Here is a 24,365-nt window from a genome sequence, read left to right as displayed (position 1 = left end):
TTAAACATAAAATGGAGTATCAGTGCTTTAAGGCCTCTATTTTGGGCATGCCGGTGTAATTTACTAAAAAAGGGAAACTAATTATTTGATGACTCAAATCCATCTGTTTAAAAGTTGAACCAAGTTGAAAGTAAGTTTGAGCCGGCTCTGGCCAACAGGAGTATGACACTAAAAGAAGTAGAACATTTGGGCCCTCTCTAAAAATTAAGGAACTATGTGTTTGGTTAATAATGCAATTGTTGTGCGTGATTATGGTTTTGACTTGGACGTTGTAAGAGAAAGAGAATGCTTCTTTTCACTCTTATAATACAGCAGAAGAGGATATGGGCTTTATGAGTGTGTCATGTAGCTATAGCATCGCTTTCCATTTATCTGCCGAGAGAGAGAGAGAGAAAGTGATGCATGCAGAGCTGCTGCCAGAGTCCATTATTTGGAATACAGCACCGGTCTCTTTTGCAGTGTGTCAGTTTCATTGCGGACTCTAATACAGAAAAGGTGATCTTTCTCTCTCCCCCCTTGTGTGTCAAGTCAAGGTTATTACTTATTACTTACTGGAAGCTAGTAGTAAATGATGAAATAGGCTTTAACCGTTACAAGTGGCAGCTGCTTCCATGTGATGACACCTGTAAGGAAGAAGAAGAGGGGTCTAGTTGAAGCGATCGAAAACGATGGGAAAGACAGTATAGGGTTCAGTGAGAGGGCCCACCAGCTATGATTGGTTTCCCGTTGAAGAGATGCCTTGGCCTTGGCTTAGTCGGATCATGTGTTTCTAAAGGACTTCGACAAACGGAACCCGAAAGGATTGAAAGGGATTACACCTTTCTTTCATCATGGGATGGGCCCCTGGGTCTACTCACACCAATTTTTTGCATTAATTTTTCTATTTGGAATACATCTCTAATTTTATTCAGACATAAATATGGCTGAAGGACTGTCTAAATAAATTATACCATTAAATATATTAAATTAAATTTGAACTATTTATATAAATGGTTCAGATTTAATCCCATCAAATTTAATGATAGGATTTTTAGAATCATTCAGCCAAGCAATTTACATGATTGTTCAGCTACCACCTTCCATTTTATTAATACTCAAAATAAATTTTACATATATTCCAAATTTTAAAGAAATTTTCAGTTTTACCCCTGAGTTCCCTCATTAATGTTGTGCGTGGTTTGTACCGACCAGGTGACCCAATCAAGAATAGATCAAGCTATCAGGTTATAGGACAAAGAACTAAAAGGGGATTTGACCCTAAGGTAACCATGTCCTAATAGAGAACATCTTCTAAGCAGAAACATAATTACCTAATCTATCTTGCTGAGAAATGCGAAACTTGCCGTGTATAAATAGAATACAACCCTAGAGTCTGACGAGGACTCTACTAGATCAGACAGATCCAAGACAAAGTAACCTACCTCAATCCAATGACTTTCATTGATTAGGTTAAACTATATAAACCAACCTTTAAGTAACTAATCAAGGTAATCTCAAACTATTCTATTCAATCCGAGGCTTTGCAGTTACTCAATCTCCTTTTTCTATTGTGTAAGTGCGGACTTGATTGTAGAAGGCGGCCTCCCACCCTACCAAGGTCGTTGTTTTGTAAGACATTGCAAGTGGTCAAGTCAAATTTAGCTGCAACACCTCCTAATATTAATGCCAACCCCTTGAGTTATCTAATTTACCAACCACCCCCATTTACTAACATTATTAGTCTCAACAAGTTTTTATTTATCGATTTTCAATATTACTCCCACATCCTAAATTTTTTAAAAACACAACTCATGAACTATATCTCTCAAACTTTATGAAAAATTAGATTGGGAGAGGAGAAGTCACAAACAGTAGAGGAAGATGAAGAAACTAGTTGGTGTGTAGGGCTTTTTTCTTCAATGTTTTTTTTATCTTTTTAAAAAGATTAACTTGCTTACATCAGTACCTAATTGTGATTTCTCAATAGCAAGGGGTGTCGTCGATATATTTTCACCTTATAAGGGATCTGATTGATAAAATTAGATAACTTAGGGGATGACATTAATTTTAGGAGGTAATTCATGAGGTGGCGCCAAAATTTCCAAAAATTTTAAGATCCGTATATATTATGGTATTGAATTGATATTATATATTTTATTATAGAATTCAAATTCTCTACTCACGTGTGTATGGGTAGATAGGGTTTCATTCAAGTTAGTTCATGCTCATTTCGACTATATCCTCAAGGGATAGCTTTATATGTGAGGAGGGATAGCTACTTAAATATACGCGATGCTTCACTCTGGCCTAAGGAGATTCAAACTCTTGACTTCATATTTATGAGGTGTTGGTCTTTGCCAACTAAACCAATGCGTTGAGATTAATATAAACATATTTGTACATAGACTTGCTCCAACTTGATACCAGATCATGGACGGCAGAGAATCGATCCAAGCATATTTTTATGTATTTCATGGGGGTTAATCTTATATATAAAAGTTGAAAATCATAGAGGAAAAAGTAATTTGGAAATAGTTGATGGACTACAATTGTACTCTGAGGTCATGGGATTATGAAAGAAATTACTTTGTTGGACTTTCCTTGGATGCGAAGCTTCAGCATAGGGTGAATGTCTCAAGAAGTTAGTTTAGTCGACAAATACCAATATTTTATAATTTAAGATCAAGAGTTGGAATCTCCTTTAAACTAGGCTGAAGCCCCATATAAATAACCTCACTACCAAAAAAAACAAAAGAATAATTATGTTTTATTGATGAACTATTGTATTAATGTATTAATTTTGATTCGTTCCTTCTCAACCTTAAACTTCGGATTCTGGTCTCTGCTTGGCTAGCAGGAGGTAACCACGCTAGCTGTGTGGTGCTCAACCAAAGACGTCATACGGCGGAAAGTTAGGGTTCCAACCTTTACACCATTGGTTGACAAATGAACTGCACAGATTCTGATCTCTGCTTGTCTTCTAGGTAACAATTCCACGCTAGCTGTTTAAAGCTCAATCAAACACCTCACACAGCGGGAACTTAGGGCTGACAAGATCAATTGCAGCTGCAGGCTCTGGTTCTGGATCTAACTCTAACTCAGGCTCAGGCTCAGGCTCAGGCTCAGGCTCTGGCTCTGGCTCTGGTTCAGGCACACATATTTATATTGAGAAGTAGAAACAGAAAACGGAAGCTGTGTGGGGCTTGAGCCTTGAAGAGGGTGGTGGACAAGTGGAAGGAATTGTTGAATGTAATTCATAAATGTAAAATTTGCTCCAAGGAGAGAAAAGAAAAGGGGATAACACATGACAGATACGCCGGCACCGTATACAAATATTTCCCACGAATTTATTATTGATTTTTTTCCCCTCGATTCAAAAGCATACTCAAATTAGACTCTTCATACTAACTCTTTTGAAGGTAGAGAACAAGAAGTCTACGACGAAAAGAGGTAGACAACATTAAGAGTTTTGCTCCGCAAGTTAAATGGTTGGCATACAAATTAAAGTTCGATTGAAACCCTAACAAGGATTGCAAGATGGAGGAGAATACACGATAGATTTGTTGAAAAACTCAACTATGAAAGAAAATTGTACTTGAAAATTGGGATTTTTGTGGTCACAGTTATCAAGGTGTCACTTACGCGTCTAGGTTTCTCAGCGATTCTAGGGTCTAGGTATTGCCTCATTGCTTAGGCACTTGTTTGATGTCCCTTAGTTTTTTTGGGCCCCTCACGAGACATCTTGTTGCCTTGACAATTATGACTATAACTTTCCCTTTCAGTTTCTCTTTTTTTTTCTTTTTTTTTTTTTTTTTTTGGTCTAAGCCTTCAGTTTCTCACCTCCTTTTAGAACTGTCATTTAGAAACACGCCAGCCACCCAGCTTTTAGGTAAAACCATGGAATCACAACTCTAGAAACATATAACCTTACACCCAAGGTTGCCAAAAAAACAAGGAAAACTTGAGGTGAAGTATCTCATGCTACCTCATAAGCCTGGTTGCTCTTGCTTCACTATCAGTGTTTTATTTGAAGACCCAAAATACCCGTTTGTGTTGTATTAACATTCCATTGACCTCTTTGGGTGGTATAATGTATAAATACCATTCAATGCTGAATATAGCCTATTTAAGACCCATATACTTCATAAAATTATACGAATACCCTACCATGTTGTCCATGATTGTAAATGATCAATCTGCTCATTAATACTTCCCAATCATTTATGAGGCCTTTTACTGTAACTGCCATTTTTAATGCTGTAAGAACTGCTAGCAATGTAGGGGACATTATCCAGCCGCTATATGCAATTCCAAAAGTCTATCAACTCAATTTGATTGTTGGTATTATCCAACCACTGTCTGCATTTCAAATTAAATGCCTACCAACTCATCTAGAGTAACCTAAATTGTTATGACCGTTAGGATAGCAGTTACGGACTTAAAAAACCAGCCATTTCTAAGATTCAGAATTCTAAACAAGACTGATGTCCACTTGGCAGTGGCTTACATCGAAAAACAGTCATCCAAACGCAGTTTGACCCTCGAATGTGTCCCGGGATAAAAAAATAAAAAATATTTAATTTTTTACCACAAAAATATAATTATGCTACCACAACTGTTGGAATTTATTAATATAATTAATAAATTAGATGCCCAAGGGCAAATCTGAAAACTCACAATTATGGCGGTTACAGAATATAGGTTATATATTTGTAACCATCGCATCACTTGAATAAGTGTGTGATTCATTCGTACGAGAGCTTTTCCAGAAAAGAGGCGGCTCCATTTCTCTCTCTCTCTCTCTCTCACTTTCTTCAAGAAACACAGGAAGGAGAAACCCATTGGATGTTTCTTTCCTTTGCTTTAGATCATTCTTCCATCATTTCCACACGGCATTTGGGTTGTGGAAATTATTCCCTATCTTAGTAATTGTGGAATCACCCCGATAGAGCTTTGGTGGTGGAACGAGAACGTGGATCCAAATTTACTTCTGCTGCGAATACTTTATTAAAAAGAAAGTGAATCTAAGTAAGGATCTTTCCCCATCAATTATGGAATTGAAAATTAATGGAATATTACCAACATTGGCATCAGAACCATTGGTTCCCACAGTTCTTTGTTCTTCCCCATTGTTTAATTTTATTGTATGGATCCAATGTGAGGATCAAGGGTTTATGGAAACTTGCAGAGAATCCAGGGTTTATGGAAACTTGCAGAGAATCCAGGGTTTAATATGAAACCCATGGGAAATTGATAGGGTTTTTTGGAAACCCTTATGTTTTGGGTTCGGATCCGAGTCGGAGGATCCTTGTGAATTTCCCTAATGAAGTTTTGCATTAATTGATAATCCATGGTAATTATTTTTGTTTAAAATTTATTGCTGGATTTTTTTCATGTGTTTTTGGATGATTTTTTGAAAGAAAAAACATGTTTTTCCGTTTTTTGAGAAAATTTCGTTCAAGAAAAAATTGAAAAAAAATGACACTGTTTGGTCACTGTGGACCAGACGGTCGACCGTCTATTGGTCTGACACTGTGGACCATCACAGTAGCCCAGACGGAATTCTGTCTGGGCCAAACGGTTGACCGTCTGGGCCAGACATCTGTCCGTCTGGTCATAAAAGGCAGACGAATGACCGTCTGGGAGATAGTGTTTTTTTGGATATTGGACTGTCTAGTTTAGAATGTGTTTCTACTTACTGGACATCAATGGCCTGACAATTTGTGTGATGTTTGGGCATTGAGGGCCTAATGGGGCCTAGTGGGAGCTAATGAGGTAGAAGTGTTCTGTGTGAACCACCTCATAGCATTAACATGATTGCATGTTTTATTTTATTAAAACTGTTTTAATTATAGGTCTATCAATCATGTTTTCTTGCACAGAATGAAACTAGTATATAAGTCTATGTGGGTTTGCATGAGAATTTGATTGAATGTTTGTTAGCATCTCTTTTGGTTTAAATGCTTACCCCATAGGTTGACTATGCTAGTGTGATTTGTTGTTGCTTGAGTTGTGTTTTATGCTAGAATAGTTGAACTCATCCTAGTATATAATGTCTCTAGAATAAATGGCTGCTATTAAGAGCATTGTTGCTGACTTCGTGAAAGGAGATAAACTGAATGAGAGGAATTATGACCTCTAGCACTGAAAGGTGCAGTATCTCCTAGAAGAACACTACATGCTAGAAACCATAAACTAGACCATGTCCCCACCTAAGGAAGGTACCATTGCACAGTATCGCAGGGACCTTGAGCTTTACAATGCCTGGAAGAGGAGGATCGAGTAGCTAGGATTAGTATCCTAAGCTCCATGAGGGATGACTTGATGCTTCGGTTTGAGAAGTTTAGGACGGCAAAGTCTTTGTGGGAGGCTGTGAAGTTCCAGTACAGAGGGACTTCCACCACAAGAGGCCGTCTGTCACATCCACCCAGCCGGTACCCTATCTGGCATACCCGAGTGTGTGATCCACAGTCCACAAGATCCAGTAGTTAGAGAAATCAACCTCCCACATTCACAACAATATAATCAAGAACAAGACTAAATCAATGTTAACAATATTATTCAAATGAATCAAGGTAAAGTAACGAGATATTCATCAGAGTGCGGAAAAGATACCAATAGATATATAAATCAAAAGTAGAGTGAGGCGGAATCTCACTCCACGAGTACAGCGGAATGTAGTTCGAAAATCAAATGGGATTACAACCGATTCTAAAGACAAGAAAGAAAGATATAATCTAAACTAGAGTCTTTTCTGCTTTATAAAGGATGTCCTCATAGACATAGACTTCATCGATGATGCTCAAACGCTCCCACTCCACAGTAGGGCTAATCCTGGTAACAAGAGAGACCACTCGAGGGATCCTCACAGTAATCTTCGTAGTCGCCAGCACTTTGCGTATGGTACGCTTCTTCATCTTGCGCTTTCTCATATTGCGCTTCATAGCCATCAAATCCTGTAGAATAGTCTAACAAAAGATATTGTACAAAAAGGAATGAGTTTCAAAGAAACTCAGCAAGGCAAGTTATTCCATAATAGCATAAATAACATAGTATCACAAACAAAGCATAAGATGATATGATATGAGGCAACAATGTATGTATGAGCCTAACTCTATGTATGCTGGTCTCTATAGGCAGACATGCTTTAAGTCATAGCACCATACTTCTTTGGGTAGGTTTCATCACACAACGCCGGTTGGTAGTGGGTCCTTCATCCATCTCGGACAATCCATGGTTAGGGGTTAAGTCACCTCTCTCTCACATCACCGTTTGGTCTAAGTATTGGCGCATGTCAAGGTAAAGCCTAGCCCAATGCAAGTCTTCTACTTAGTCATATCAACTTAGATCTAGATACGTCCATTCCTCCCCTCTCGGGATCCTTTCCAGTATCCTTCACACTAGAGTCAGCGTATCCGACTCTCTCAAATACGGACTCATCAACCCTATAGGTCATCCACATATAGTAAATGGGAAGCTCTCATGTCCTCTCACGGGTTGGTTACCGGTCTTGAACGCCCATGAGCCCAAGTCTATCCATATGCAACTCTACCCATAAATGGTCCCCACAATGTGATTCATGTCCCCTCACGGATATAACTCACCGGTCTTGAGCACCCATGAATCCCCATTGCTACCACAGGTCGTTCGGTCTCAATACCCTTCCGATTCGGGTCTGATATAACAGGGGTATAACCTAGCCAAACACTGCTAGACAAGTCCTAGGTATGAAAACCAATAATCCGGGAAAGCGTCAAAGGGCAACATTGGAAATATCCCATACTACTCCCAATGAGGTCCAAGGACAGAAGTGTCAAAAGGACATTCCCCAATCCCAAATCATACCTAAGCAATCACAATCATAATTCAGTCATATCATCCACGAAAAATATCACATCATATGAAAGAGTATAATAAAACAAGATTAAATAAATAAGGAAACATACATGAGTAAGTATTCATACGTAATCAAGTACATAAAGTAAATAAAGAAATAAGATCCTAATGTACTTGCAACATTCATATCATAATAGAAACTAACATAACAGTAGCAAATCTAAGTAGTTCCCAAATTAGAAACTAAATCTATGTAAATCTATGTTAATATGGTAACAACTTCCTTACCTTAAATAGATCCGAGAATATTCCGGACGAACAAGAGGATGAATCCAAAGTTAGCAAATAATCCCTAAAATAGCATCACACAATCATTAGGAAGTAGTCCTAAAAGAATAAGCATGATTCGAATCAAATCGGACGAAGAAAACAGATTCTGCTGTTGCGGGTTGATTGGCTGGGTAGCATTGGCCAGTCGACCCAGGCAGTCTGCCCAAGGGCAAATCCGAAAATAAAAAGGGTATCTTGGTCCGAAACCTATGCTACACAAACCGGAATGCGACGAAACTTGGAGGGATTGTCTAACACAGTAGTCTAAACCTAGAAAGCATAATTTAGACATCAAACCACCATTAAAACATTACTTCCTAATTTAGAACCATAGTTTCTATTTTGGTAAAAACATAGTTTTCATTGGAAACATGCTATGAATGAAAGAGATGAACTAGAGATGGTTAGATCTCATTCTAGTACAAGAACACAGTAGATCAGAGGTATGAATAATCATAGAGAAGCATCTATAATGCTAGAATGAATCAAAATAGGAAATATTATCATAGTTTAAGAACAAATCATAAGAGTCATGTTAAGAATGAATGAGATGATCATAGTACAAGAGAATGAATGAGATGATCATAGTACAAGAGAATGAAAAGAGATTGTAAAGATATGACTACAAGGTTGTAGTATCTTCATCATAATCTCAGTTCAGAGATGAGAGTGATCATAGAAAGAATAAATCATTAACATAAAAGATAGATTACTAACCTTTAATTGAAGAACAAGAGAGAGAGAGTTTGCAAGATTGCAAGATTACGTCTTCTTCTTCACTCTTGGAGGCTTGGAGATGGTTTCCCTTCATTCTCTAGGTGTTATGGAGGCTAGGGATACTAAAATCACGAAGTCATGGGGTATATATAGCAAGATTCTCAAAACAGAAGATTCTGTTCGAGTTCAGCAACACTGGGTCGATTGGGTGGGTAGCATTGAGCACTCGACCCAAGCACTCGACCCAAGCTGACAGCAAAGCCAAAAATAGGGATTTGAGGGTCTTCCACTACTCGGAATCAAACGAAACTTTAAACACATATTCTATAACATACCTAGCATGGAAAAATGGCTTTAAATCATATCCCACCAAGCTCTAAGGTCATCAACTAATCTTCTCTTCATCAAGGTGCAGTCTCTTCTCTATATCCAACACTGACTTCAAGTATGGGGCATCATCTTCAATCTCCATAGGTTCGAAGTCGAACACTATATCATCTACCAATATGGCCCATAGTTGACTTTCACTTCTACTTCGAGTCTTCGGACCTACAATCAAAGAGTATCCGGGTTAAGGTTAGGGCCGGGTTTCACACCGTCAGCTTGGACTCACCTTTGACGGTTATAAAATGCACCAAGGTCACACCATGAGGCAGTATATAACCATCATGTCTAACATGATTAGTGAGTTGAGCGCATGTGGGCACCAAAAGATTGATGAGGAGCAAGTCTCCGCAGTCATCAGGTCACTGCCGAAGACTTGGGAGCATATGAAGATCTTCTTGACTCATGCTGATGATGTCAAATCTTTTGATCAAGTTGCCAAGCACCTTGAGCTAAAGGAGGATCGGATGTTGGCCGATGCCCCTCAAACTGAAGTACTTGCTGCTAAAGCTAACACTAATAAGGGTGCAGGCTTCAAGCGCAAGAGAGAGAGCTCAACCTTACCGGTCCAGACAAAGTAACAGAGGTGGGAACAAAAACAAGAGTAGTTTATGAGACATGGTTTTTAGAGTTGTATTGGAAAACAATTCTTTGGTTTTGTATCTAGGTAATACAATTATGGTTATGGTTTTCTTCTGAATGGTTTCATTGTATTGGATACAATTGATTATTCATTTAATTCTAGTAGTGCTTTTGTTTGCCAAAATACTGTGTATATTGATTCTAATTTGTGGCATGCTAGACTAGGACATATTGCCTTAGATAGGATGAACATGTTGGCAAGAGAAGGTCTTTTAGGCCAAGGTTCACTGTAAAATCCGGCCCAAACCTAGCCAGGACACCCTATTTGTTTTGGGTGAAGAAAGACTTGTTTGATATTAGACCTTGAAGTTGGACCTTGATTTCAATGTTATTATCTTTGAAAGCCTTAGGAAGTCATGCCAGACTTTTCCCTTAGGGTAGATCTGTAATACCCGGCCTTATCCTAACCTTGACCCGGCCCGGAATCTGTTATGTTTGTAGGTCCAAAGACCCGAAGTGGTGGTAGAAGAGACCTGTGGAACCTTTTGATTGATAACTATGAGTCGGAGACCGAGCCCATGGACATTGACGATGATGCCCCTCACTTGAGAGCATTGTCAGTGTTAGTTTTGAATCTGCGCACCGAAGAGGGGTGAATTAGTTGAAATACCTAATAAACTCCTGTGCAAAATCCGAATGTATTTCCCGAAACTAGACTTCTTGATGGACTTGTAGGAGAAAACCCCACTCAATTTGACCCCATATAGCCCTCCCTCCAAATCCCTGTCCGAAGTTGCTGAACTATGTCTAGCAAATCCTGCTTGCGCATCGAAGAAGGTGAGCTTAGTTGGTGGACCTAATGAACTCCCATGCTTGATCCAAAGGTATTTCTGGAAACTAGACTTTCTTTATTGACTTGTAGAAGAAAACCTCACTCAATTTGTGTAAAACCCAGCCCTAACCTTGACCCGGAAACCTTGTTATTTGTAGGTCCGATGACCCGAAGTAAAGTAAGAAGTCAGCTTTGGACCATCCCAGTAGAGGACTTGGTGTCTGGCTTTGAATCCATGAAAGTTGATGATGAGGTTCTATTTATGGAAACTGAATCCTGATGAAGATCTAATTAGTTGATGGACTTGGAGTGCTCTCTATCTTGGTTTGAAGGCATTTCTACCTATTAGGTAAGTCACTTGACTTGTGTGCAAAACCCCTTTAGGATTGGATTTGATCTGGACCTTCAATTCCCTGTTTTGGCCTTGCTGTCAGCATTGGTCGACTGATTGGTCGACTGGGCCAGTCGACCAATCCACTCGACCAATGAGTGCTGTCTTTGGCAATTAGGTTGTTCTTGCTCTATTTAAGTCCAATCTCGAGTCCACTTCGTATTTGCTGCCTCCAAACCCTCTGGAACGAACCAAAGACCTCTGCAAGTCATCTCTCTTGCATCCTTGGTGTTTTCTTGACGGATCTTCGTCGAAACTCTTCTTTTTGCATCAAAAGGTATGTCTACTCTCTCTTCTTCTCCTCCATCTTTGTTTTTCTTTCCTTTTTGAGTTGAGACAGTAGAAGAGATGCTGCATTCTCTGTTGCAAACATCTCTGAACATGTTCTCATGATCATCCTAAGGATTTAAGGCTAGAACAATGATCTTAACCATGATCATTGCAAGCTTTTGAAGGATTCATGATCAAACCATGATTTAATCTCTGTTAAACTTCTAATCTGAATTCTGATCTCTTTGGATCTTCTTTTGTTGATCATGTTAGTAGTAATTACTGTGTTTTCTTTCCATGATCCATAATCTATAGATTTCTAGATGTTCTCTTCTACCATACTATGTGTTCTTCATGATGCATGATAGTTACATATATGGTAGGTTTTATTTCCTTATTTAGATTTATGCTTTTAAGCCTTATTCCATGAAGACCTATGTATGTTTTCATGTTTTCATTACCAAAAGCAATGATCCATCCTCCTATTGTTCTTGTCTTTGTTTTCTATTTCAAATTCATCAAGATCCATGTTTGAGTTAATTATGGTAACTTTTTGTTTCCTAATTTGGATCTTGATATCTTGATTTGATTGGTGTTTTGAGGTCCCCTATTTGTTAGAATACTACTGATGTAGTCTACCCCTTGATTAGTACCCTTTTGAACCACCACATGCGGATTTCATATCTTAAAACTCTGATTTTTAGGCTACTGTCTGCATTGGTCGACTGATTGGTCGACTGGACCACTCGACCAATCCACTCGACCAATGAGTACAGCAACTCCAGATTTGGTCTGTTTCGGATGTTTTGATATCTTTGCTGTTAGGGATCTTTCCTAATATGTTGTATATACTTGTTTAGGACCTTCTTCTCAAGTTTGCCAAGATCTTACTTGATTTCTTAGGATTCCTTGCGAGTTATAAAAGGTAAGGATGGTTATTTCCTTAATTACATAGATAGCATGAATCTAGTTTCTATATTTGAATACCATTAATATGTTTCCTAAATTAGATTCTTACAATGATATACTACTGTTGCATAACTTTGATTACAGTAGCATTACTTATTCATATTAAATTGATTCATGTATGATTTACTTACCAATGTTATACAAGTGATTGTAATTACTGATTTCTTTCCATATATGAAGTTACCATATATGTGATGATATGAATTGATGCATGTGTATGCTTACGTATGGTTTGGAAAGGAGAGGTGTCCTTTCGACACTTCTGTCCTTGGACTACTACGGAAATATTATGGGATGTTTCCGGAGATGCCCTCTCGGACACCTTCCTAAACTGTTGGATGACATATCTAGGATTGTCTAGTAGTGTTTGGCTAGGATGTCCTGTTATGTCGGACCCTAATCGGAGGGGTATTGAGACCGAACGACCCGTGGTAGCAATGGGGATTCATGGGCGCTCAAGACCGGTAACCAACCCGTGAGAGGACAGGAATCACATTGTGGGGGCCATTTATTGGTAGGGTTGCATATGGTTAGACTTGGGCTCACGGGCGCTTAAGACCGGTAACCAACCCGTGAGAGGACGTGAGAGCTTCCCGTTTACCATATGTGGATGATCAATAGGGTTGATGAGTCCGTAGTCCGAGTTGGTTGGTGCCATAGGATACGCTGACTCTAGTGTGAAGGATACCGGAAAGGATCGTCGGGGACGAGGAATGGAAGTATCTGGATCGACTTGATGTAACCAAGTAGAAGACTTGCATTTGGCTAGGTTTTACCCCCGACATGCGCCGTACTTATACCAAATGGTTGTGAGAGAGTGTGTTGACTTAACCCCCCGCCAAGGTTTGTCCTGAGGGATGAAGGACCCATTACCAATCGGCTGCTCAAGACCGGTGAAATGATCCGTGAGAGAATCCAAGATATCTTAAATGGTTGAGGATGTGAGTGGACTTTCCTAAAGAAGTACGGTGCTATGACTTAAAGCATGTCTGCCAATAGAGACCAGCATACATAGAGTTAGATTCATTCATTCATTCATTGCTTGTCTCATATCATATTGCATTCATGATTGTTCTGGAATTCTGCCATTTATGTTATTATGGATTTCAACTGCCTTACTGAGTTTCTTTGAAACTCATTCCTTTATTGTACAATGTTGTTAGACTATCCTGCAGTGTACCGAGTACTATGACGGTCCCTATGAAGAAGCGCAAGGCGAAGAGGCATATCTCCGGGAAGGTGATTGCGGTTACCACAATTACTCTGAAGATCCCGCGGGTGGTTATGCTCCGTACGATGCTTAGTCCGACCATTGAGTGGAAGCGTCCTTGTGCTATTTATGAGATTTACACTTACAAGGATGTTGTCTATAAAGTGGAGAACAATTTAGTTACCCAATGTACTTGTTACTGGGATTAGATTTTGTCTAGTTTATTCTTTAGAGCTACTTTTCCGCTGGATGTAAAGTGGGATTTTTGCTTCACTTTACTTATCTGTTTGATACTCTGATTATATCTATTATTCTGATTCAGTTATGATTCATTCTTTCTTTATTGGATCTATGATTTATCTTCCGCACTCTTGTTATGATTGTTCATGATTATGTTATTGTTTATGTGGGAGGTTGATCACTCGATACCTGATCTTCGGGCTGTGGATCACACTCTCGGGTATGCCAGATAGGGTACCGGATGGGAGGGCGTGACAATTTGACCCCGTATAGCCCTCTGAATCCCTGTTCAAAGTTGCTGAACTATTCCTGGATTTTCCGCTGAAACCTGTTTTGGTCGATCCTCTTTGGTCGATGCCATCAACCAAAGAGCAGCGACCAAAGTTGCCTTGATTCGAGAAAAAGATGCTTTTGGATATTCCTTCCTCTATTTAAGTGAAACCTCGAACCTAGAACCATATTTTACTCATTTCAACACCTGAGAACGTGGGAAGGCTCCTCTTAGGCTCCTCCTTGGCTTGGGTGATGATCTTCTACAAGAATCATTGTCTCTCTTCTCTAATCTCTTCTCCAAGGTATGTAATCTCTCTCTCTCTCTCTCTCTCTCTCTCTCTCTCTCTCTCTCTCTCTCTCTCTCTCTCTCTCTCTCTAATCTACTTCTACCTCATCTTGTTCTTGCTACTGAGTTCGTGAAGAAGGTGCTGCAACCTTGCAACCACCTCTTCTACAAGCTCTTTTGCTTTAATTAAACCTCTCTTCACCCTTTCCATGCTATGATTCTCATACATGATGTTCTTGCTTTATTATTTTGATTTTTCTCTTCTTTACAACATGATATCATCTCTTAATCTGATTTTCTCTTTCAATTAGGTCTGATTATATGTTAGTAATTGTCTATATTCTGTTGTTCATCATTCTATCAATTAAACTCCTAGGTTCTCTTGAAGTTGCAATGATTTTCATTGAAGACTATGGTTCTAGCATATAGAACATAGGATTTCAAATCGGGGGTTTTCAATTTGACCGTTGGATCCTGTTAATTCTTGCTACGTAGTCTCCTGCTACTGTTCCTAGCATCCCCTCCAAGTTTCGGATCGATCCGAGCCCCGGAAGACCTATTTCGGACCAAAATCCCCAAAACCCATTATGCAGCCCCGAAGACAATTTTGGTCGATCATATTTGGTCGATGCCATCGACCAAGACCATCGACCAAACATGCTACTGACAACAACCTTGTTTCGTTTTGACCCGTTTGACCTCTGATTTTCCCGATTTCTTTTCTAACCTTTCATTTATGTTTGTCTAGGCTCTTAATACCATCTTTGGATCATTCTTTTGAGATTATTGGATTATCATCATCGCGACTTAAGGTAAGGACGGTTGTTACCATAACTACATAGATTGTGTGATTCTTGCTTCTATGTTAGAGACTTAGTAGATTTACCTTTTTTATCGTATTTCCTACAGTATATGACTATTATAAGTATTTCAATATAGTAGTGCCATGTTTACATATTCTTTTGTTATCATGATTATGTATTCTTCATAAATTCATATGTAATTGATCATGTTATGGTATGGATCTTTCTATATGATGAAATGTCATTTATGTATGATATGATGGAATTGAGAATGTGATTGAATATGTATGATTTGGGATTGGGGAATGTCCTATTGACATTTCTGTCCTTGGACATCGGAGGGAATAGTATGGGATGTTCTCCGAAGATGCCCATCGACGCTTTTCCAAATTATTGGATGACATACATAGGACTTGTCTAGATGTAAGTCCTATGTATGGCTTGGATGTCCCTGTCGTATCAGACCCGAATCGGAAGGGCATTGAAACCGAATGACTTGCGGTAGTAGTGTGGATTTGTGGGCGCTCAAGACCGGTAACCATTCCGTGAGAGGACATAAATCGCATTGCGGATACCCAAAAGGGGCCATTTATTGGTGGGTTGCAAATGGCTAGACTTGGGCTCACGGGCGTTCAAGACCAGTAACCAACCCGTGAAAGGACGTGAGAGCTTCCCGTTTACTATTTGTGGATGACCAATAGGGTTGATGTCACACCCCGCCGGCCGGCCTCGGTTACCCGCCCGACAACCCGTGGGTGCGATCCATCACATGATCCACGGTTTTAGTCTATCAATAATAATAAATACAAATACATGTAATCAAGAGCAAGAATAGAGCAATAATTAATAAAAAGGTTACAGGAGTCCAAATACTCCAATAAATATCCAAGAAATAGCCAAAGGAAAGAATCAAGAATCAAATATAATATCGAGTTCAGCGGAAGCAAAATAAATAAACTAGATAATCTTCTCTTTGGTTTTCTTTTCTAAATCTAAAAACTGGTTTTCTAACTTAGCAAGTAAAGATGTCCTCCAATCTTTCTTCACACGATCATCAAAATCCTGGGAATCTGCCTCCGTCGGCCATCAATGGGTTGCTAAAAGTGCACACAAGCATCTTCAGGAGGCTCCATGCTCTGCAAGTCCATGTACCACTGTCTGTCTCACATCAGCTTCATATGAGAAGGCTCTTTCATATGAATCATCTCCAACTTCCGATGTTGAGCCACCATCTGTACAACTCATATAATATATACAATGAAAGGAGTGAGTTCTAACGAACTCAGTAAGGAACAGACAATTCTCATATATATGTCAATACAATCCACGAATGTATATATGAAATGATATGGATGATATGCAGAAATATGAATGCTACTAAGATCTAACTATGCAAGTCTCTAATAACTGACATGCTTTAAGATATACACCAGCCCTCCTCTGGGTAGGTCTAATCACTCTGATCCAGCAAGGACTGGTTACCTCTGTAGGGATCCTGGGCAAAGGGGTAAGTCCACACCTGGCTCTCAAACCATGGTTGGGGGTTAAGTCAACACTCTCTCACCACGACCATTGGCAATGAGTACTGGCGCATGTCGGGGTTTCTAATCCAATGCAAGTCATAATGGTAACATACTATATGAAGTCCAGATACTTCCCCTATGGCACCAACCAACTCGGTTCAATATCCTTCGCAACCTAGGAGTGAGAACCCTCATGAACTGGTTACCGTTGTTGGACTCCACTCCTTAACCCTATGGTCATCCACATATTGTTGGGGCGGATGCTCTCATAATTCCTCACGACACTCGGTCAATTCCTTGGACATCCATGAGCCCAACCCTAACATATGCAACCCTACCATTGCATGACCAACAGTGGACCAACGTTTCATCACTGTCAGCACGAGTCACTCGGCTTCAATTCCCTTGCCGAAAGGGTAATAGCATGTGGGGTACCTAGCCATGCAATTCTAGACTCTCCTAGATATGTCATCCAATAATCATGATAGTGCTAGAGGCATCAGTGAGCATGTGTCCCATACCACAGCTCTCTGATATCTCCAGCCAAGATATCCCAATGGAATACCCCTTCCATCACAACTACACTACATCACTCTTTATCATACCATGAACAATTGTGCAATATCATAAAAGATGAAGTACATCAAAGAACACCACTAACAGCAAGTATACAATAAGATTCACATGCTTTATACAATTACAGCAAGTTACATGATCAAAGAATAGTAAATAGAACAGCTGAATCATCATGTATATGTAATTGCATATAAATAAGAATGCATGTCCTTACTTGTAATTTAGTAGAAGTCCTCTAACTTGCAATCCAAAAACTATTATAAGACATTTATTTGAAACAGAGAACACTTAGGCATAGGGTTACAAGAATGTATAAGAGTCAAGAGTCAAAACAATTCAAAAATCAAATCTACACAGTTATTGGAAACCAGCCGGTTGCTTGTGGCGGTTGCTTAAGTTAAGCGACCTCCACAAGCGACCACCCCTGTTTCAGACAGTTTCCAACTCCGAAAATTGGACTTTTGATCATCCGATTTCAATCCATTTTGGGATGATCTTAGTCCGAATTTCAAGCTTAATAGGTCTAGAACAAAGGGGTAACAAGAAACCCTAAAATGAACCAAGATTTATTACCCAAATCATTCCCCTTGATGAGATCCATCCATTAAACAAATGTGGGGATTCGTTTCTAGACAAGATTTCATCAAGAACATTGAAAAGGGAGATACAACGAATCAATTGGGTAACCACTAACAAAATGGGGATGGGTTCATATCAATCTGAGGTTAAAAAGAAGAGAATAGCAGATGGAGATTGATTACCTTAATCAGAATCACCAAGAATAGAAGAGAAAAGGTTCCATATCATTAACAACACTTCGCCCACCTTCTAGCACGTTTCCACTGCCACCTAATCGCCCAAAATAGCAATCCTGAACATAATAATGCGTTAATAGGGCGAGGGATGCTATTTATAATAAATAGGGGGCAAAATAGGGCATTTTCCCCCAAGCAGAACCGGGCAGTCGCTTAAGGCGGTCACTTGGTTTAATCAACCGCCACTAGCAACCGCCCCCAAGTATATTGCTAGACAAGGGTGCTTTGCTCAGGGGGTTGAAACCCAAACCCAAACACAACCTCGCCCTAAACAACACATGGGGGATGTCTTACCTTCATTCCGGACATCTCCAAACACCACTTGCCTTCTACCAGAGATCCAACTACCCAGTAAGGCAGATTCTTCAACAAGAGAATCCAGATCCATGGGTTCTAGATATGGATCATGGACTTCAATCTGGACACTCCACAAAATTAATCCGACTAGACCTTCGGGTTCTCGGACCTACAATACGGATCCCGGGTTAGAAAAATGGGGGTTGTTACAGTTGATGAGTCCGTAATCCGGGATTACACTGACTATAGTGTGAAGGATACCGAAAAGGATCGCCTGGGGCGAGGAATGGACGTATCTGGATCTGAGTTGATGCAACTGAGTAGATGACCTGCATTGGGCTAAGCTTTACCGTGACATGCGCCAATACTTATACCAAATGGTGATGTGAGAGAGTGGTGACCGAATCCCCTACCATGGTTGGAGAGGACTTTACCCAGCTACCACGACAGTCCCAAGATACGGAATGGGTTGAGGGGGAGTGATTGACGACCCAAAGAAGTATGGTGCTATGACTTAAAGCATGTCTACCAATAGAGACCAGCATACATAGAGTTAGATTCATACATGCATCATCTGTCTCATGTCATATTGCATCGTGCTATGTTTTGTATCATGTAATTTATGTTATTATGGAATGGCTGCCTTCGCTGAGTTCTTTTGAACTCACTCCTTTTTGCAATATCTTTTGTTAGACTTTTTGCAGGTACTACTACTGTTAATTATGACAGACAACACTCTGAAGACCAAGTTGATGATCCGTACCCCACTGGTCACGGTGTACAAGTTGATAGACTAGTAGTCCAAAATTGGGACTTATCTGGAGCAGTTCAGTTTTGCACTTATGTGTTAGGGATGGGATATCGCCTCATTCCCTTTATAACCTTTTTATTTGACTTGTCGAGACCATAGTTTAGTTCATTCCCTTGTCATTTTGGGAACCGGTTGTAACCCTTAATTTTATTCGATCTACCTTCCGCTAATGTTGTAGAGGGAATTTCCACCTCATTTCCGCATGTTGATCATTTATTTTATTGGTATCTTTTCCGCACTCTGATGTCCTTTGTGATCCTTTCTTGACTTTATTATTAAATTATTTGAATACAAAGAATTGTTCTTGCTTTTGATTATATTATTGTGCTAAGTGACTATGATCGTTCCTAAACTTGATCTGCGGGACCGTGATTCACTCCCTCGGGTAATCCAGATATGGTACCCCCTTGGTGGATTTGGGGCGGGATGTGACATTCACTATCTAATTTGCCAACTTGTGAGTCATGTCTAGCAGGAAAAGCAACTAGAAAACCATTTAAAAAGGCTTTGATTCCAGGGACTCCACAGTAAAATGGGGTTGTTGAGAGGAGGAATAGAACCTTGCTAGCAGGCAAATCTACCCATTTCTTATTGGGGAGATGCTTTGCTGATTGCGGCCTATATCCTCAACAGAGTTCCAACCAAATCGGTTCCTTCCACACCATATGAGTTGTGGACCGGAAGGAAGCCAGATTTGAGTTACTTGCGTGCATGGGGATGTGCAGCATATGTTCACTCTACTTCTCACCAATATGGAAAGCTTGGACCCAGAGGAGAAAAGTGTATTTTTGTGAGATATTCTGAACCCTCAAAGGGCCATGTCTTCATTGGACTAGATGAGAGTGAGAGGATAACGGAACTTGAGTCTAGGGATGCAACATTCTTGGAGAATGATTTTCCATCTCTTTCAAGAGTTAATAAAGAATCACCGGAATTCTTTGAAATACAAGATAGTGGTCTTGTCACTCCAGGGATTCAGATTTTGGATAATGAACTTGGGGTTCATCCAGAAGATCTTAGTGGGAGTAGGAGTGCAGATGTGATAGCTACCTCAGAGGGTGAGCAATTTGACATGCACTTGCACTATAGTGAGTGCGGGCTAGTTCCTCGTCGACGTTTCGACATAGAGGATGAAGCCTATATGACAACTCCTGAAGAGATCGATTGTGAGATGACTTCAGTCGATGAGCATGAATCGAAGAGCGTGCAGGAAGCTCTTGCGGGGTCAAGCTCAAAGGAATGATTGAAAGCAATAGAGAAAGAGTTGAAGTCGATGAAAGTTAATCATGTCTGGGACTTGGTTGACTTGCCGCTAGGCCGAAAAGCAATTGGGAACAAGTGGGTTCTCAAGATTAAGAGAAAGGCGGATGGATCTATTAAGAGATTCAAGGCTCGTTTAGTGGCTAAGGGCTACACCCAACGAGAGGGCGTTGATTATGAGGAAACTTTTTCCCCTATGGTTAGGTTTGCCTCAATCCGCCTCATACTAGCCATTGTTGCTCAGTTGGACTTGGAGCTTTATCAGATGGATGTAAAAACTGCTTTTCTCAATGGAGAACTTGAGGAAGAGATCTATATGGATCAACCTCAAGGCTTTGAAGCTAATGGACTTGAGCACAAAGTGTGCAAACTTAAGAAGTCCATATATGGCTTAAAGCAAGTATCTAGACAGTGGAATGTGCGCTTCCACCAAGCTATGATGGAAAATGGGTTTTCCATGTTTGAGGAAGACCACTGTGTTTACACCAAGAGATCTGATGGTAATTATGTCATTCTGACACTGAACGTAGATGACGTGCTTATAGCTAGCAATAGCAAGGAGCTATTGGAAACCATTAAGAAATGGTTTTCCTCCGTATTTGATATGAAGGACATGGGTGAAGCAAGCTATGTGCTTGGTGTCAAGATTGTCAAAAATAGGCAAAAGAGATTACTGGATTTATCTCAGGAGACCTATATTGACAATGTCTTGACGAGATACCAAATGCACAACTGCAAACCCATTGATATTCCAGTGGAGAAGGGTTTGCATTTGAGCCTTGATATGGGTCCTAAGCCTCCAGATGAGAAAACCAAGATGGAAAGAGTTCCATATTCCAGTGCAGTGGGTAGCCTTATATACATTATGATGTGTACTAGGCCAGATATTTGTTATGCAGTGGATTTGGTTAGTCGGTACCAATCAAACCTAGGCATAGAGCACTGGAAAGCAGTCAAGAGAATATTGAGATATCTCAGAGGAACGAGTAACTACATGTTGTGTTACCAAGGATCGGATTTGAGGTTAGTTGGCTATAGCGATGCCGACTGGGCTGGAGACATTGATGAGTGCAAATCAACCTCTGGATATGCTTTCTTGCTGAATGGCGGAGCCATTTTGTGGTGTAGCAAGAAGCAAACCTGTATATCCCTCTCGACCATGGAAGCAGAGTATGTGGCATGCTCAGCTGCAGTTCAAGAGTGTAAAATCCAGCTTTTACCTAACCCTGACCCGACCCGGTCATTGTTATGTTTGTAGGTCCAAAGACCCGAAGTGGTGGTAGGAGGGACTTATGGGCCCTACTGGTTGATGACGTAATGTCGGGATTCCATTTTATGGACATTGATGATGCTGCTCCTTCCTTGAGCACATTACCAGTGTTAAGTTAGAATCTGCGCACTGATGAAGAGCGAGACAGTTGAAATAGCAAACGGACTCCGGTGCATAATCCGAAGGTACTCCCTGAAACTAGACCTCTTGAGTGAACTGTAGGAGAAAACCCCATGCAATTTGACCTTGTATAGCCCTCCAAGTCCGCACCTAAAGTTGCTGTACTATTCTGTAAAATTCTGCAGAGTTTGAATTGGTCGATACTATTGGTCGATACCATCGACCAAATGTATCGACCAACAAGTCTGCTGAGCCCAGATTTAAAGATTCTTAGAATATTCTTTTATATTTATTTATTCCTCGAGACTGGAGCCCTATCCTCGCGTCTTTAACATCTGGGAACGTGAGAGAGCCTCCCAAGAACTCCTCCTTGGTAGTGGTGAAGCATCTTCTTCATCAATCATTGCCAACCATTTATTCCTACCTTCTTGTTCCACTTTAAAGGTATGACTCTCTCTCCTAATCACTTTCTCACTCATCTTTTCTCTATTTTACTGTTGGGACCATGGTCAAGGTGCTGCAACCTTGCATACACCTTGCCATGAACCTTCTAAACCCCACACAATGATGTTTTCACCGATGTGGCTATGATTGATTCACCTCATGATCATTGACTACACATTTCCATGATTTATTGCTTACCAACTTGCTTTATTTACCAAAACTGAGATGGAGCTCGTGTTTTACTAAATCTATACCTTGCATATGTGCTCCATGTTGCTTCTAAACGATTCCCTACCTAATCCCCCATGTTTTCCCCTAATTTGCATTGAGTTATAGCCAATGCTATGATCTACAACTCTTAACCTTAATATGTCAATTTGGGGATTTCCAAATGGACCATTGGATTATGAAAGTTTCTTGATAATTAGTGTCCCCATGTTGTGCCTAGACTATCCTCCAAGTTTCATGTCAATCCGAGACCAGGAAGACCAAATCCGGGCAAGAATCCGGAAAGCCAGCTTGCTTGTGTCTGGGAATTGAATTGGTCGATACTATTGGTCGATACTATCGACCAAATGTATCGACCAATAGAGTTACTGTCAAGCAACTTTTGCCCCGATTCTGATTCGTTTGATCTCCGATTGTTCTCGATTTCTTCTCTAACCTTTCATATATGCTTGTTTAGGACTTTAAGACTATTTGGGCCATTGCTTGTGATCTTGGACCATTCTCTTCTCCGATTCAAGGTAAGGATAGTTATCGATGTAATTACCTAGGATATGGAAATCTTGACTTGGTATTCCTATCCTAGTAAATATAGTTTCTAATTCATATCCTTATCATGTTAGACTTGCTACATATGTATTTTAACAAGTAGCTTTGTGTTTACATTATATTACTTCAATGTTGTATCATGTTTATCAATTTCAATATATGATGACTTATGTCAATGTCATGAATCGAATGTTTATTATGACGTTGTATCTTGTGAACTGATATGATGAACTTGGGCATGTGATTGCTTAAGTATAACTTGGGATTGAGGGGTACCCTACTGGTGCTTCTGTCCTTGGACATCGGAGGGAATAGTATGGGATATTCTCCGAAGGTGTCCATTGACGCTTTCCCGGGTTATTGAATGACATGCATAGGATTTGTCTAGATGTATGGCTAGGATGTCCCTATCATATCAGACCCGATTCGGAAGGGCATTGAGACCGAACAACCCGTGGTAGTAGTGTGGATTTGTGGGCGCTCAAGACCGGTATCCACTCCGTGAGAGGACATAAATTGCATTACGGTTACCCGAAAGGGGCCATTTATTGGTAGGGTTACAAATGGCTAGACTTGGGCTCACGGGCACTCAAGACCGGTGAAATGATCCGTGAGAGGGACGTGAGAGCTTCCCGTTTACCATTTGTGGATGACCAATAGGGTTGATGAGTCCGGTGAGTAATATCCGTGACTCTAGTGTGAAGGATACCGGAAAGGATCCCGAGAGGGGAGGAATGGAAGTATCCGGAACCGGCATGATATGATTAAGTAGATGACTTGCATTGGGCTAGGCTATACCCCGACATGCGCCAATACTTAGACCAAACGGTGATGTGAGAGAGCGGTGACCGACACCCCAACCATGGATTTGTCCGAGAGGGATGCGGGACCCAAGTCACCCCGGTGATGAGCGATCGAGACTACCCAAAGAAGTATGGTGCTATGACTTAAAGCATGTCTACCATAGATGACCAGCATACTTAGAATAATGTCATATTGCATTATATGCCTCATATCATCTCGCATCATTTTATGATTATCTTGTGGTTTATAGGTGGAGGGATAACTTCCTTGCTGAGTTCTTTTGAACTCATTCCTTTTCTCGTTGCAATATTTTGTTAGGCTACTCTACAGGTGATTTCTCCGATGGTGCCCTCCCTGAGACGGACCCGGATACCTCATACTACTATCCGGAGGCTGGCTACACTGAAGACTTCGGTGACCATACCGAAGAAGATCACCCGGCGTACGGTGGTTAGCCCTGGAGTTGTATGGGAGCAGTCATGTTGGATCTCCATGGTCCTCACCTTTGAGGAGGACATATCCATTGTGGAGGAGACTTATGAGTAGTTACTACTTCTTTTGTGACAGTT

This window comes from Hakea prostrata, chromosome 9 (assembly GCF_041222555.1).
Source record: "Hakea prostrata isolate BN-2017 chromosome 9, UWA_Hpros_2, whole genome shotgun sequence".
In the NCBI taxonomy this organism is placed as follows: domain Eukaryota; kingdom Viridiplantae; phylum Streptophyta; class Magnoliopsida; order Proteales; family Proteaceae; genus Hakea; species Hakea prostrata.
Note: the sequence above shows the minus strand (reverse complement) of the source record.